Consider the following 17,780-nt stretch of genomic DNA (forward strand, 5'->3'; position numbering starts at 1 on the left):
GCATTACTAAATAAATATTCTAAAGAGTCTCCTTCTAAATTGCTATCATAACTATAGCTGGAACTTATCCCTATTAAGTTTTCAACACCCCCACTCCCTCCCCCAGATGCGGGGAATGTGGGCCTGGGCGGGTCCACTTGTCGCCCCCCCACCATGGTGCCTGCTGGGGTGAGCCTGCGCCCCCTCCCGCTGTGCCCCCCCTGCCCCCCTGCAAACATTTAGTGCCCGCACCTGAGCCCCTGGCGCGCGCACAGGCCCCGCCCTCACTGCCCCCTCTCCGTGCCTGGAACCCGCACTTGCCCCGCAGCGCGCCCACCGCTCCTCCCGCAGTCGCCCCTCCCCCAGCGGCCGCGGTCGGTTGGTGACCTTAAGGGGCCCGAGCGCAGTCCCGGCCCAGCCCCGCGCGGCTGTGGGCGCCGGACGGAGGGGTCCCGGGCGGGAGCCACGCAGGGGGCCGGCTCGCAGCCCAGAGTGCGGGCTTGGTGCGGGGGAGGGGCGCTGAGCTGCACAACCTCTGACCTGAGCCTGGGGGAGACGCCGCGGGGTGAGTCCAGGCGGCTGCACTGGGAGGCGGGAAGGCGCCCCCGGGAGGGGCTCCCCTTGGCCTTCCTGGGGGGGGGCGGCGGAGAAGGGGCTCCCAGCCGCGGGGGAACCCCAGCAGCCTGCACCTGCTCCTGTGCCTGCCCGCCAAGGGCGCTGCCTGGGCGGTTTGCGGGCGCCCTGCCTGGGCCCCTGGGAGCTGCGGGAGCTGCACCGGGTGCTGCGGAGGCGGCCCGCCCGCCCCACTCCCTCCTGCAGGGGGGCTGGGGCGCGGGAAGGGGGGCTTGGAAAACCTGCTGCCCGAGGCGCCCAGGCACGGACCAGCTGGGCCTGTGCCTCTGCCTGGAGACCTGCCTCGCATCCCTGCCAAGTCCGGGTCCCTCAGGGTCGCCCCACACGCCCAGCCAGGCCGGCTTCAGGAATCGGGTAACTCTTGTTCCCGTTCATCCCCCCTAATGAACGTTCCTCTCCATCAGCAGCAACACGGGTACAAAGTCCTTGAGAAGTAGGACAGGGGCTGCCCTGAGTTCACCTCCCAGCGCCAGCTCCGCTGGTGGGGGCGCCGCCTCTCACAGGCAGGGTTCTAGCAGCTCCTGTTCTGTACTTGAGGCTGCCAAGAGCCTTTTCTTCCTGGGACAGTATCGGCAAGAAATTCAATCTGCTAACCACACTTTAGTTAGAAACAAAGCTTTGCCTGCGCAGTTTTGGATTAAAGTCGAAGAAGCCTATGCAAATAAGCAGTAAATAAGAGGAATCTCCAAGTAAAAGAGTTGGATACAAGTGTGGAGGGAATAGCCCTGGAGAGATTCATAACATGAGCCATGGCACCACCTGCACCCAGAGCGCCTGGCAGTCCAGGGGTCCTCACAGTCCCACCTTGGGGAGCAGGCCCAGAGCGGCTCAGGAGGAAGGTCTCCACTTAGGGAGAAGCATAAGCACATGGAGACAAGGTAACGCCTGCGACTGATTGTCGGGGTCATCTGTAGGCACCTACCTTAGGCACACAAGTTTGTTGAGTTATTAGTAATAACAGGCAACTTATTGTATAAAACAAGAGTTTTGCCATTTCTCTGTTCAAAGGGAGGAAAAATTGGCAAGACTAAACATTAACTTGTTTTCTGGATGGATCGGGGTCCCCAAGACCCCTGGTTTGCTGATTCCTTAGCAAATTCTTGGCTTTATTACAGGAAAAAAACAAGGCAAAATTTGCAAAGGCTCCAGGGGAGAAGTCCTGGGGAATCAGGCATTGTCTCTGAAGGTCCCCTCTCAGGGGAGTCACAGGGGAGCACTTAACTCCCAGCACCCAGTTCTGGGACACTTGAAATGCTGCCAGCAGGACTCAGTGGCCCGAAATTTTGTTGGGGGCCCATCCTCTGGGCATCCCATACCAGCATACAGCCAAGTTCCAGACCCACAAGGAAAGCCAGTGTTTCACACAAATCACATTGTTTGTACAAACCGTTTAGGCACAGGGGGCTCCTCTAAACTAAACGTGGTGGGAACCCTCTGGAAATCTAAGTTCCCAGGTGCCGGCTGGGCCAGCCTCTGGGACGGCCTTCCGAGGACAGGGTGGCTGGCTTACAAGTCCGGCCTGGTTCTTCCAATGGTGTTGGGGACGGAGGAGGTTAAACCTGTTACTTAAGTCAATTTATCTGTAGATTTTTTTCCATTATTCTGTGTAGAATCAAAAGGTGGCTAATTTTTCTCTCTTACAGCTGGGTTTTTCCAAACATAAAATTAATTAACTTAGTCATTTATTTTATTTTTTAAAATATGCTTTTATTTATTTTACAGAGAGGAAGAGAAAGGGAGAGAGAGAAAGAAACTTCGATGTGAGAAATATCAATCAGTTGCTTCTGTACACGCCTCAGTTGGGATCTAACCTGCAACCGGGGTATGTGCCCTGACCAGGAATTGACCCAGCGACCTTTAGGTGCATGGGACTACACTCAACCAACTGAGCCACAGAAGCCAGGGCAACTTAGTTATTTATTGAGCACTGTGTGCCAGTTTCTCATGTAGGCTCAGGAAATTAAGCTGGAGCAGGACAAATACTCAACTTTGAAGCCTCAGTTTTGAACTGAGGCGGGTTATTTCTTTTTTTTTCTTTCAATTTATCTTTATTGTTGGAAGTATTACACATGTCCTCTTTTTTCCCCCATTGATCCCATCCCCTCTGTCCCCCTCCCCCCAGGCCTTCACCCCACTATTGTCTGAGCCCAAGGGCTATGCAAAGATGCATATAAATTCTTATGTTAATCTCTCCCCACCCACCGACCCCCATCTGTTTTCCCTCTGAGATTCTTCAGTCTCTTCCATGCTTCTATGTCTCTGAATCTACTTGGTTCATTGGTTTATTTTGTTCATTAGATTCCACATGAGTAAGATCATGTGACACTTGTCTTTCTCTGACTGGCTTACTTCACTTAGCATAATACTCTCCAGATCCCACCATGCTGTCTCAAAGGGTAAGGGATCTTTTATTTTTACAGCTGCATAGTATTCTGTGGTGTAAATGTCCAAGAAGATACTTGATAGGATTTCAGTCTTTTTCAACTTGTAGAGACTTGTTTGGAAGTCTGTCTTCGAGAATATCCCATGTATACTAGAAGAGAATGCATATTCTGCAGCTTTAGGGTGAAATGTTCTGTAAATATCAGTTAAACCCATCTGATCTAGTGTGTCATTTAGAGTCACTGTTTCCTTGTTGATATTTTGTCTGGAAGATCTATCCAGTAAAGTCAGTGGGGTGTTAAATTCCCCTACTATGACTGTATTGCTTTTGATTTCTCTTTTAAAGTCTTCTAGAAGTTTTTTGGGTTTTTTCCCCAGCCTGTCTGAGTCTTTTGTTCTGAGGTGGGTCTCATGTAGACACCATATATTTAGGTATTGTTTTCTTATCCATTCATCTACCTTATGTCTTTTGCTTGGATCATTTATTCCACTTGTCTTTGTTATTATTGATAGGTACTTATCCATTGCCATATAATTTCTTTATTGCCTATGTTTTTCATTCTCTATTTCATCTTCTCATTACAACAGTCCCCTTAACATGTCTTGCAGTGCTGGTTTGGTGGGGATAAATTCCTTTAGCCTTTTTTGTCTGGGAAGCTTTTTATTTCACCATCTGTTTTTTTGTTTTTAATATATCTTTATTGATTTCAGACAGAGAAAAGGAGAGGGAGAGAGAGATAGAAACATCAATGATGAGACAGTCATTGATTGGCTGTCTCCTGTTCGCCCCCTACTGGAACGGAGCCTGAAACCTGGGCATGTGCTGGGACGGGGAACCAAACCCCAATTGCCTAGATCTTAGGTCCACACTCAACCACTGAGCCGTGCCCAGCCATGCTTCACTATCTATTTTGAATAATACCCTTATTGGATAGAGTATTCCTGGTTTCAGATCCTTGTTTTGCATTACCTTGAATACTTGATGATACGGAGTTCAGAATACTGATTATAATGATGCTCAACAGCATGAAAAAAGATATAGAAACTATGAAGGAAATTAAGAACGACATAGTAGAAATAAAAAAAAAACCCATGAGATTAGGGGAAGCTGTGGATCGGATCAGCGAATTAGACGACAGGGTGGAAAAAAATCAATCAATTAGAGAACCAAAAAGAAAACACAATTAAAAAACAGGAGTATAGTTTAAGAGAGCTGTGGAACAACATGAAATGTAACAATATTTGCATCACAGTGGTGCCAGAAGAGGTTGAACGTAAGCAAAGGTTAGAGAACCTGTTTGAAGAAATAATGGCAGAACCTATCTCTAACCAATGAAAGAAAAAGTCACACAAGTTTAGGAGGCACAGAGAGTCCCAAGCAAGAAGAACCCAAAGGGGCCCACACCCAAACACATCATAATTAAAATGCCAAAAATCCAAGGCAAAGAGAGAATCTTAGTGGCAGCAAGAGAAAACAAGCTGTAACCTACAAAGGAGCTCCCATAAGGCTGTCAGCTGCTTTCTCATCAGAAACTCTACAGGCCAGCAGGTTATTTCTTTTTAAAGGGGTATATTAAAGCCAGCTAGCCAGCTAGATACCATTAAATATGTGGTGCACATACACCTCACTGAACTCACCAGAGAGACAAAAGGCATTTTTTCTACTGATACTTATTTAATAAACTTACTGAACCCCTAAAAGGAAATGAAAAGGAAGGAAAGGAAAAGAAAAAACCCTCCTCTAACACTGGAAACTTATCTTAGAACTGGCCTCATAAAATGCCCCGAGATTTGGGACTGTAATCACAGTGGACCTTTGGGGCTGACACTGACCTGTCCAATAAACATTAATGCCCTGATGGTCTGGCAAACTAACGCCCTTATTATTTTTTCAGAGCATCATATCAAATAAATTAAAATTCTCATGTCAATTGACTCACGTGGCACAAAGAAACCTACATGCTGTGAGAAGACAGAAGATGGGAGAAGAGTTCAGAAGGCTTGGAAAGAGGCAGGTGGAAGAGGCACTGGACAGTTCACTAAAATGTGAATATCAACATCATCGAATGCCCCACTTCCTAACAAATCCGGATTATAATTTTCTGAAGTTGGGAATGGGAGTTGTTCCACATCAAATCAGGTATAGTAATTCTTAGCATTTTTGTTTACATATGCCTTTGAGAATAAGATGATGATGATGCAGTCAGCCCTGGAAAAATGTGCATGTTACTTACATGCAAAATCCTCTTCTGTAAGAACCACTAGTTATAATACTCAGGCTGGACCCCTATTAGTCACAATACCCATGTTCTATGTAATCCTGATGACTGCAGGAGAATCTTTCTTCTATGTAACCTAGTTTCATTCTATAGCTTAAACCCCTCTCCACTGTTCCTGTCCTGTTTGCTTCAGAAAAGACTATTACAGACCTGCTGGTATAAATTTTTCACTTATGCTTACAAAGAGCTATGAAATTTTATCATGATTATTCCTGAAGTTGAAACTTTTATAATCTTTTCTTACATATTGTGGCATAGAGTGCTAGTTACTTTCCAATAATCAGTTTTGTCTTCTGTCTTACTTAGTCAGTTATATGATTATATATTTTGAGCCTCTCTTGCAGCTAGGTGTGGCCATGTGACTAGTCTTTAAGGCAGTAATATATAAGCATTGTGCTATGTGGATATTCTGGAAAAAAATGTCCCTTATCATTTTGCCCTGCTGTCTGGAATGAAGACAGAATAGCTGGAGATCAATAGCCATCCTGAGCCATGAGTTTGTGGTGTGATGGGCAACACTGTGTGTTGACCCTTCTACTAGAAATAAATTTTATGACAATAGGCACCTTGTTTATCTTGGTGAAAGCAACATCCCCAGAACCTAAGAATGCATGTATGTAGGCTGTGGTAAAGGCTCAGGTATTGAATGGTATTGAATGAGTGAATGAATGAGTTCACACCAGACCATGTTAAACAATGATCATAAAGTCCTCCTAGGGGATATTCAGCCATCAGGAGCAAAACCAAGGTCTCCGTTTCTGTCACAAAATCAAACTCTGCCCTAACTCAAGTCATATCACTCCTATTAGCTTCCCTTTACTCTCCCTGATTTGCTACTGTTATAGAAGTAGAGGATTTTTTCTTAGTGCTCTGCAGTGTTTTCTTCAAACAAAATCTTTTAAAATCTACTTTCTTGATAATTCTTTCTATTAGTTTTTGGCTTAGCAAGTTTAAAATTCTTTAGTATTCAAGGTCATGCATTTCTTTATGTGTGGATCTGTTGATAAATGCAGGCGCTACTTTGTCACATAATCTTAGGCATCCATCAAGTGTACAAGAGTCATCCAGAATGGTATCTAATGACATTCCTAGGACATTAGACAATAATATTATCACCATGAAATTCGGTCACTAGGTCCTAAGGATTTAACTCCATGTTGTTTACTGAAACTGAATTTCATCGAGCCCTTTCCCACTCCACTGTGGTCTCCACATTTTAATATGTCACTCGTTCTTGTCACTAAACCTTACTTATATCTTTTAAACTATTAAATGTTAATAATCTCTGCTTCCCTGATTTTTGAGCTGACCTTTCCCTCCTGCTGTCCTTTTAATAAAGGGGAACACTCCCTCTGCTCCTTTTTATTTTTTTTGGCACATGTGTGATTAAAGGGCTTGTAAATGTTCACACTTTTTTCAATTACATGTCATTGTTTCTTAAAATTTTCTCTACTCTTCTCCAAAAGTTGGTGCTATTCCTGTTAATTATTTGGGGAAATAATTAGCCTTCTCTTCTACTTCTGTGACATCTATTTATAGTAGAGCTCCTTGGTTTTCCTCAAAGTTCTTTTGAACCCGCCCACCTTTGAGGAATGATATTATTTGGGTATTGTTGGGTACTTTGAGCTTTTCTGAAGGGCACACTTCTGGACACCTCACCCTCTCCTTCTCAGGGGCTTTCCCTGTAGGAGCCTATTAAAATAAAGACAGAAAGAGGTCATCCGACGAGCCCTTCCTGAGTCTCCCCTCTACCAGCAATGTCTCTGTGGCTGCACAGGTCCTGCTCCCTCCTGGCCTCTCCAGGTCCTTCCAGAGCTCATGCGTCCCTGCTCTGGGTGCATCCCTCCTGCTCACGAGGGCCTTGCTCCCTTCATTCTCCTGGCTCCTCTAACTTCTGTTTTTTTCTGCACTGGCTCTTATCCTTTAACGTATAAATATACATGTATTTTTCATCTAAGAATAAACATTTCCTAGCAGTGTGTTTCCCTCTAACTACTGCCACATCTCTCTTCTCAGCCAAATGCTCAGGAAGAAAAGCCCTCAGTTGCTGTCTTCCCTTCCTCGCTTCCTGTTCACTGCTTCACCCCAATGCCATGGCCAATACATTTGTAGCTTTTTTGCCCTTCTGACAACATTGGACTTGGTTAGGAAATTATGTATGGAAGCTGAGACCGGGCCAGGCCTGTGCCCTTGGTAAAGGGGTGGAGTGGGTGCAGGGCAGGGAGGGGGCATCCTGAACCACTGCCTTCCCTGTAAGGTGGGGGGCTGGAGGGAACTCTGGGCGGAATGGGTCCCTCGTAACCAGGCGACCATGGAATGTGTTCTGGTTGGCTGGTGCCAACCAGGTGAACTGCCTTCAGTTGAGAAGCAGCTGTGGAAGGAGGAGGAGCTTCGGCTGTGCTCTCTTCTTGCGGTGGCTGTGATTCTCAGCAGCTGTCTGATCTCCACACCTTTGGACTAAGTCAGGCTGCTCGCCGTCCTCACAGACTAGTCAGCTCAGTGGAGGCGGTCACAGCTGACAGCAGCGGGGGCAGCAGCAGGGGCACAGCCGGGCCTTGAGCCCTGCCCAGGGCCTGGCAGCCCAGTGGCCCCTGTGCTGTACAGGGCTTTGGCACTGTTGGGAGTTGGGGGTGGGACTGTTGAGTGAAGGCAGTGACAGCAGCAAGGAGTGAAGGGTCCTCATGGGGAACAAACTGTCCTGCTGCTGCCTGAAGCCCAATGCCAGCCCCAAGCTGGGCCAGCACTCTGGGGGGCGGCCTCGGGAATATGAGACTCCTGTGTATGGGGTGGGCTCCAGGAACTCAGTGGCAGAACCACCAGCCACGGCTGCCATGGAACTTGACAACTTGCATTCCCTGTTCTGTGATGGCCACCCTATCCTGCGCCTCAGTGATGTGGAAAAGCCCGATGGTAAGGAGGTGGCGGGTGTTCACTGCTCTCAGGAGTACCTCTGTCCTGTGCTGACCCCAGGGTCCCCTAGCAGGGAGCCACCCCCTCAGGCTCCTTGCCTGGAGGCTGCTTTTCTGGAGCTGGCTCTTCCTGGCATCCCCACCCTTATTCCCTTCCCGTCCTGTCTGGCTAGTTTCCTTCCCTCTTCACTACCCAAATGCCTAGTTCTTACTCCAACCCAGCCTGAGACACTCCAGTCCTTGGCCCTTCCTGTTTATGGCTCTGTTTAATGTCTCGTGGGCCTCTGTGAAGACTTTTGGGTATATTTTCTCCTTTTTGTCAGTGAAAACTTGAATCCCCCAACTTCAGAGTATCCATGCCATCTCCCTCTCCTTACTTATCCATAAGGTACTTAAATGAAGAAACCAGGTAGGGGCTGGGGATACCCTGGCTCCCACCTGTTAAGATAGTTGATACTCAGGACAGTTCAACTGCAAAGATGTTAGAGTTTATTATTTCAATTCAAAATAGACAACTGACATGGACTCTATGTGGTGTTCTTAAGTAGGCTGTGTTCAGTTGCCTGCCTAGAAGCTCCTTTATTCCTCCCAACTGTAATTTGAATACAGAGGGAAATGGTGGGAGAGGGACTTGAAATTACTGAGTGATGTGTAATGTGCAGCCAGTGCTACAGAGAATACTATTTTGTTTGATTTTTTACACAAAGGAGAACCCTCTGAGTCTGATTAATTTATTTACTTTGACACAAATATATCTTCAGAACGTTCGTCTCCATGGCGCCCTCTAGGTCCTCTTCCCTCCTGCAGGGAGATTCCTGTCTAACTGTAGGAATGTTGAGGTAAAACTTCTGAAGACCAGGTGCCTAAAGGGGGGTAGGGGGGGAGAGGGAGGAGAGAGGGAGGGAGAAGAAGTACTTGCTGGAAAATAAGCCTGATGACAGTGTAGCTAATGAAGACTGTGGTTCTGAAGTAGAAAACATTCTTTCACAAAGATGTTAAAACCCCATTGGTCCATTTGTTTCATGTAAATGCCAGAGATTATTTCATAGAGCAAATGTACTATAGTTCTTGTTCTATTTAAACTTTAGTTGAGCTTTTAATTTCTTTAAATATTAGAATAATTAGCCATGTGAATTCACCCAGATGGTGCACATGGCTTTGTAACTGAAAAGTACTCGCTTTTCAGAATATTCAAATATTGTGAAATAAATGAACAAATTATGTGAATTAGTTAAGTGTACCTTTAAGCACAAGGCAAGTAAGTACCTGTGAAAGCTTCTGCTCGCTCTGCTTGGCGCTGCCAGGTAAGCCTCTGAGTGATTTTATAAACCAGTTAGTATGGGTAGTGTTGGATGAGAGGCTAAAGAGGACCTTGATTTAATTCTTTTAAGGTGTACAACTCACTTCCATGTGTATCTCCTTTGGCCCTTCTAACTGCAAATAAGGCCCGTGTATACTCTCCCTCCATTGCTGCCGAGGAAACCGAGACTTAGGCTGTGAAGTGACTGTGGCACAGCTGCTGAGCAGAAGAGGCTGACGTGCAGGTGGAAATGTGCCAAATTCAGTTTCTGTGGTGCTTACAAACTCTTTAGATTGCAGCTTATATTTCATATTTCTTCATAAAGTGAGCCCATTTTAACTTCCTCCAGTAGTGATTACTCCCGTTTGAAATCACTGTATACAACTCAGAAGCAATGGCTGCTCCCCCTGGGTCTATAAACTCATCACAGTGGGTAAGAGTCAAAGTAGAAGTCACGGGGGAGCAGGAATTTCCCCGGGTGCGAGTTGCTGTGTTTTAGGGAGTGTGTTCCGAGGGCCTCGGATGGAAGCCGACAGAGCTCTGGACGCAGAGGGACCTTGTGAGAAGCTGGTGAGAGGGCAGGTCAAGGACCAGGGAGTGAGCACAAGCCTGTAGTGAGTAATGTAAACCAGAGAAGCTGGAAATACAGGGTTCAAAGTATAGAATTGCCTTTTATGTTTAATGTGATAGATTTTCTATTTCAAATTGTTTTTAATTTTGGAGACACATTCAATAACTTGATATGGAAAACCTCAGTTTCAGCAATTGCCTGTTATTAAGTTTCCATAGAAACAAGGTGAAAATAGCAAATGTAAAGTCCAAGGACACTGAAAATTTGCTTTTAATGTCTATATTTCAGACAATTTTATATCAATTTCCCCGGAAATAGGAAATACCTACTTAGATGTAAAACATTCTGGCTTTTCTGTGATGGAGAATTGAACCATGTGCCTCTTACACAGAATCACGCTTGAATGATGCTCTGCCTTGTTCTTCTGGAACAGAATGTGGTTTCTTTAAGTCATTTCCAGGGGATACTCTTAAGAGCCTAGTACAGATTTCAGACAGACTTAAAAGAATTTGTGTAGCACCTTGCCTTTATCTAACAGTATATCGACTATAACCGATGGTGGCCTCAGTAACAGAAAAAAGACACTAAGGTCCTGTCATGCAGTGTTGTTATTACTCACCAACTGCTCACACAGCCTTTCGTGTCCTGACCTCATGAGCTTTGCTAATTTGCTGGCTCAAGGTGCTCTCTCAGGGGATCCTTCCTCCCACTGCCCCTGAGGGGTGCGTAGGAAGGAACCAGCAATACTATGAGGAAAAACCTCTGGGCAGCAGATCTTCACTCTTTCCAGGAGCTATTTTAAACCCTCTTTTTTTGGTGACAATATTAATAAGCATTTGATGTAAAAGATTGGAAAATATAGAAAAGTCACCCGCTTATGCTGAGAACACCCAGAACATTTATTAATATTTTGGTGTTTATTCTTCCTGAACCTTTTGTACACATATAAACATAACATTTGATTCTACAAAAATGAGGCCATTGTTTGTGTGCTGCTTTATAGCTCTGTGTTATAAAGAGAAGTAATGACATAAAGCCCCTGGACCTGTGCCTGACCCCTGGAGGGCGCTCCAAGGGGTATTTCTATGCAACTGCGTGGAGCTCTGCTGCAGGCCTTTTCATAACTGTCCCTGTACCCTCAGATGGTTGGAGCATCACTCAGGTGCCCAGTCTTTAGGATGGGCCATTGTCCAAAGTGAAACCATGCACACTCCCATTATAATGCTTTATTCTGGGACCCAGATAAAAACAGATGCATTGTACTGACCTGTAGACTTCAGATGGTATGCTTTCTTATATCTTGATTGGGATGTCATTTTGCAGTTAAGGTATTTTAACAGTAAATGTTCTTATCCCAAATTAAAGTCACCATTGGTTTTTCACCGGACAGCAGAACTTCTCTTTTAGGTTTTTTGGGGATTTTATGTCTTTAATTCTGAGTAACTACTACTCTAAGATCTGAAAGAAATGCTGATCTTAGATGACAAATCAGAAGATTGCATTAGGTAAAATCTTAGGAGTTATAAGAGAATTGGGAGAAACTTAATTGACTTGGGGTACACTGAAATAGTTAGATATTTACTGGGCACCATTCCAGATGCAAGACAGTGATAGTCAAGGCCAGGCTCCCACCCTAGCAAAGGTTTCTACATTCTAGAGGATCCTAGGGGCGGACAGCACATGGACAGTCAAGAAAGTCAGGGTTAAAGACGGCTGCTCCCTTTAGTGACACTGAGCCGGTCTGAAAATGAGGGAGCCCTGTGAACACGCTCCAGGCAGGTTCCTCAGGTGGGGGTGCGCAGAGTGCAGGCCACGAACAGCAGGCACGGGGGGGGGGGGGGGGGGGGGGGGCGGCTGCGGAGACTGACGGGCGCCGGGAGGAGGAAGGCGGTGCGTTCAGACCTGCATGCTGGTGGGCCTTGACAAAAAATACGAATTTTAGTCTAGTAATGGGAAACCACTGGAGGATTATATGTAGGGAAATGATGCTAATTGTATAAAGAGAGAGAGAGAGGAACAGCGAGGGAGAGAGAGAGAAGCTACCGGGTGAGAAGGGCCGATGCAGGGGTGTCAGGCAGACGGCGGGCAGAGTAGCGCAGGGGAGTCAACCGTGGATTGAACAGAAACTGTAAGGGCCTAAAATGGGCCGAGTTAAGGAAATTAAGTCTAAATGTAGTAACACGATAGGAATGACAAGTCACAGAAAAATAAACTAGTACGTCCCCACAGTCGACTACTATGGAGCTATAAAAAATAAAATATCTCTTTCCTGCTGTGTGGTGATCTCCAGGATAAGTTACATGGAAAAGGAAGGAGAGGACATCCAGTGATGTACATGACAAAGCAGGGGAAATATGTATTTGCTTATTTTACAAAAATGCTGAAATTCCTGCTAATTGTGTGACTTTGGTTCCTTTCCCTTCAACGGGCAGCCAAGGCTCACATTTACTTAAGATGACGTGGGGGTGCTGGTTAATGAGCGGGCACTTCATACACTTCCTTTGAAGTGATGCTAAATGTTCATATTTTGCTTTTGAATTAATTTATGAAAGCTTTTTTGTCACTTCTTGGTGCTCTATATATAGTACATAAATTCCTCTTGCATTTCATTTGACCCTTACAGTGTCTTGAGTTCAGTAATATAGGAATTTTATCTGTTTTACATGTGAGAAGACAGGCTCTGAGTGGTATAAATTGAGTTTTCCGAGGTTTGACCATCAGGCTTGATGGAGCAGGAATGTGAATTTCAGATGGATGGACACAGCGATAGGACTGATAGAGTGACATGTCATGTGATCAGCTTTGGGGATACTACCTTTTTTCACACACCCTTTTTCCAGTGTATTAGAGTAATTAAACTTCAGGGTTAAAACAGTAACATTCCATAATTTGAGATGAAATGGAGGTAAATTGTTACTGAGGAATGTTCCTAAAAGTCCAAGACACTGAGCAAAGTACCTTTAAAAATACATAATGGAAGAACGGTGTACTTCACTGTGGGAACTGTCCCGTCTCGGTCACAGTCACTGACACGTGTTGAGGACTCAAACAAGGCAGCCCTGAGATCCAAGGCGAGGCCGCTGCAGAGGGGGTTTGGAAGCCAGAGCTGGGAGGGGCAGAGGCTTCCTAGGAAGCAAGGCTCAAGGAGCAGCAGCCTGGGGGCCCCAGGAGCGCACCCTGTGCCCTTGGGTGGGGCAGCCAGCTCCAGGCCAGGGGGAAGGAGCCACCTGCCTGGGGGGAAGTGCAGACTCAGAGAGAGAAAATCATTAGTGTATAATCCACTTGTTAGAGTCTAAATTTCGTGTTATGGGTCAGGAAACTAATACAATGTACAGTAAACACAATGTGTAGTATAGGGATAGAGCAGTCAGTACATGCAGGAACCTTAAGTGAACAGGTGCCCAGCAGTTGGCCTAGAGGCTTCTGACATTTCTATTTAATTGGAATAAATGGAAATCAATGTCTTTCTGAAAAATGCTGCTTAAAACCACACTATAAAATAGTGATGCAGTATTTGTCATTAGCAAAAAGTGGAAGTTATATATGTATAAAATTGTTGGAGGCCATAAACAGTAAATATTTTATGAAAGGCTCATGCAAATTAATAACCTTAGGGTTCTCGTGGGCACAATACATACAGTACCTGTAAACAAAAGGCAACTCACCAAAGTGGAAATAACACTGTTAACTGTGGTCAAACTGTATAATCAAAGAAATGCAAATTAGAGACACTGTGAGGTTCCTCATTCACATAACTAGGATTTCTTTAAGTATTAAAGCTAGAGTAGAAGCTAAAACTGGTATGTTTGGAGGCATTATACTCTTGCATGCCCTCACCTGTTTTAGAAAGCAACTTAGTTGTATGCATTGAGCCATAAAAACAACCTAACCTCTTGGTCTAGTCATTTCATTTTAAAGAGCTTTTCTAAGGAGATTCAAAAGTTTAAAACCACTGACTTGTATGACCAGAGTTCACAGAGTAAAAACCAAGGTACTCCTTGATTCAGGAATTAAATGAGCTTCTCAGAACTCGTGTCAGTTCTGCTCCTGTGGATTTCTCCTGAAAAGGCTTCCTCCTCATGCTGGTAAAGGCAGAGCCCAGAGCTCCAGAGGCCCTAAGGATCCTAGAGGTCAGCTCTGCCTTTCTCTGAGGTTCTTGGGAGGTGCCAGACCAGCTGGGATTGATCGGCCAGCCCTGGGGCATGTGCCTGCCCTAGAACTGGGTGTAGGGTAGGGGAAGCTCCAGCTTTTTGTTTGTTACTTGAGCTAATTTTGTTTTTTTCTGCATATTGTCATTTCTTTCATTCCAGCCTTCTTGATTTTTATATTTAGAGCCATAGCAGCACATCTTGTTTTGTGTGTGTGTGTGTGGGTGGGTGTGTGTGTGTAAGCCTACTGCTTCCTTGACTGAAGTACATACTTTTCTTGGGCTTTCCAGTGAAATTACTAATTTAGCTATATCATGGCATAGGCACCTATACAAACATGGGTGCTTCTGCAAATGTGTTATTTTTTATTCAAATTCAGTATATTTGCATTATTTTTGGTAGGAAATAGTCTTGCATTCTCTCAGCAGCTGGAGGTTACAGGCTGCTCTGATAGTCTCTGCCTCTCACTTTGTACACAACTGAGTTGGTTTATTTTTCCAAATAGCTCACATTGTCTCATTTTTCAAATATGTGGGGAAAATCCTTTAAAATAATTGTATGAGTTTTTTACAAAAAAATGTTGAATAGAATAGTGTCTTCAAAAGCAATTTAATAAACTTGAAATTCAGGGAAGGAGCTTCCTTGAAGCACAAGGCAATTGGCTCAGTTATTTAATTTCTCTGCTGGCGGGACTGTCAAAGCCGACAGCTCAGATGTCTGCTAAACCAGCCAGTCCCCAATGATGTTTGGGCAACATTCTAACTGTGTTAGTCGGAGGGGAAAGTCTTCTAGGTAAATACATTTGGACATGACGTTAGACTTTATTCATTACTATAGTTTTAACATATCAGTGAGCATTTTGATTCTCCAAGAACCAGGGCTATAGTCTTTATATTTGACCTCCAAATGCCCTTTTAAAAACAGGCCCATTATTATGTGACGTGGGGAGTGTCGCCTGAACCATTATTCCGTCAGGACCTTGGTCCACTTTCTTACAAGTTTGGTTAAATGGTTTGAGATGGACATTGCTAAGGCCTATCATAGGGTTTGTTTTTTTAAATGACAACTTTATAATTGCATATAGTGGGGAACTGTGTGTTATTAAAATTCAAGTACATGTTTGTTATTCTTGCCTAAGTAGAAGATTATCCCACCTCGGTGCAAGGTGCGCTGCAGGGGACCTACTTTATGTGTTCACAGCAGATTTCATGTTTGCAAGCAGCCCTGTGATCAGGCCGAGAAAGAATTCTTAATGAAGCCCCAAATTAATCATGGGGCATGGAAGGAAGAAGTCAGAGTTTAGCTTTGGAAATTGAGAGCAGAACTAAAAAATCACTTTGTCAAAAGTATAAAAAGTCACTGTCATGAAACTATTCCTGTAGATTAGAGCACTGAGCTCTTATGCTGTCCTTTAAAATGCGCCACGATGAACAGCCCCAAGCAAGCCTCAGCTAACTAAGTTCACTATCTGAATGGAGTTAGAATCAGCCTACGTGTGTAAAGAACATTTTCCAAAAGCAGCTCACTTGATTTGGGCCTATTTGATGTATTAGCTTGCATCTGACGCTAATTGGCCACAGTGTAACTTGCTTCTTGAGACTGTTTCTGGAATGAGCTAGTAATATCAGCATAAAAGAGAGTGACTATATTTCTAATTGATAAGTGGAAGGGGGAAAGCACATATATGATACCCCAATTTAAATTAGATTATTTATCTGCAAGTTTAAAAAAAGTCTAAGATATAGCCTGGGTTGATTCCTCATATCTAGAAAGATCTTGCAATTTTTAATAACCCTGGTAGAATTTTTATGTTGTTGCCTTCACTAAAATTGTTTTGTTACCATTACTTAAAAACTTTTTTGCCCGGCCGGGCGTTGCTCAGCAGTTGAGCGTCTAACTGGGACCCAGGTGGTCAGGGTTCGATTCCCAGTCAGGGCACCTGCCCGGGCTGCAGGCTCGATCAATGACTCTCTCTCATCATTGACGTTTCTATCTCTCTCTCTCCCTCTCCTTTCCTTCCTCTGAGATCAATAAAGATATATTTTTTAAAAAATGAAAACAAAAAAAAACACCACTTTCAACTTCGTTTAAGTGATTAAAATGGATGTATAGCTATTTTTTAAATTTTGTATTTTTCTACTCAACTAAATCAGTATGCTTATTTCTCTTCTTCCTATACAGAGTGGTATTTACAGTTAATCCCTTCCTACCATCCCAGGGCAAGGACAATTTTCCTAAAGAAATATCAAATGCATGGTAAGTCAAGATAGAATTTAGGTTACAGTTAGGTTTTTATTTGAACAAATCAAAAAAATCAGTTGTTTATGTATGAGGATTGAATTTGTGATTTTGGCTTTATTTTACATAGCGCTCAAGCAAATGCTGCATCCTCCCCACATCTAGAACTTTCCAGCTCCTCCCAGCTCCCTCACCTGCTGCAGGGCTGCCCGGGGGCATCAGAGCAGACAGGCCTGCGGGGCCCCAGAAGCTCAGCATCAGCAGGGAAACTAGTGTCAGCTTCCTGTGTCCTGTTTGTTTTAGGAAAAGAGTCAGAACTGTAGGATTTTATCACCCTGCTTGCCTGCTTATTTTCCTTAATGTTATGTTAAATCGTGTTTTCTTGCTTAAAAAGGCTCACAGATCAAGCTTTCAGTTGATTAGACAGCAGAGGCAGGAGAAGGGCAGGCCCCAGTGTATCTGAATTAACGCAGCACAGTAACAGTGGGGCTTTTTAACATGCCTTTTCATGGTACGTGTGCATTTTGACTTTCTGGAGCTGATCGTTCTTGGTAGGATTGCTGTATTTCGGTTTCTTCCAGAACCATGGGCTGCTCTCATGTAGAGAGGGGGAGACAGTAAAGGAAAAGCTGCCTTCAGTCCTAGGAAGGTGCCTGTGATGCCCCCCCACCTTCCAGGAGGCAGCGGGGGGCACAAAGTGCAGCCCAGGACCCTCTTTGGAGCTTTTAGTTTTCTTCTTTTCTTTGTGAGAGCAAAACAATTTTGTGTTGTAGGTGTTTAGTTAGGTTAGCCACACTCATTTTACAATTTAAACTAGATGGGATCCTTTGCAGGATATTCCAGGTGGTTACCAGTCAGTGGTGCAGGATGCTTCCAGGGGCCTGGCCAGAAACTGGTTGTTGGAGCCGTCAACTGCTAGATGCTGGTGACTCAAGTAAAGTGGGTGTAAATGCAGAATTAGGAACCGGGGCTGAGCAGTGGCTCAGAGATGCAGCAGTTAAACTTGTTCATTAGCTGACTCTCACCCGGCCTAATTAGCTTTGCCTTTTCTTCAGTACATGGAGCGACTTTGATTTGTACCTAATATAGAATCTCTCTTAGGTCAAAACAGTAAAACATAGGATAAAGTTTTACTTTATGGGACTCCTCTTGCCAGGTGATTTAAATTATAAATTTTGGGGAAGTGATAAAAGAAATGGAGTTTAATTTGTCTTATTTTACATGTTGATATCTGTCAGGGAATCATAACTGTTTCCCTGCGGCGTTTGTATCTGCATTGATCACTTATTCTTTTTATTCTTAGTGCAAGGAAAGAGGAGGAACAGCTCTTCACACCATGTA

General features: G+C 44.4%; 1 long non-coding RNA gene across 1 annotated transcript; it reads left to right on the forward strand.

Moving 5' to 3' along the window:
- Positions 1–4,979: 4,979 nt before the first annotated feature.
- On the forward strand, positions 4,980–17,780 carry LOC148094307 (uncharacterized). The gene is made up of 3 exons (XR_015714279.1): positions 4,980–5,134; positions 16,383–16,457; positions 17,743–17,780. It is a non-coding gene; the product is annotated as an uncharacterized LOC148094307 (long non-coding RNA).

Source organism: Miniopterus natalensis, chromosome 1, assembly GCF_054644295.1.
Source record: "Miniopterus natalensis isolate mMinNat1 chromosome 1, mMinNat1.hap1, whole genome shotgun sequence".
Taxonomy (NCBI): domain Eukaryota; kingdom Metazoa; phylum Chordata; class Mammalia; order Chiroptera; family Miniopteridae; genus Miniopterus; species Miniopterus natalensis.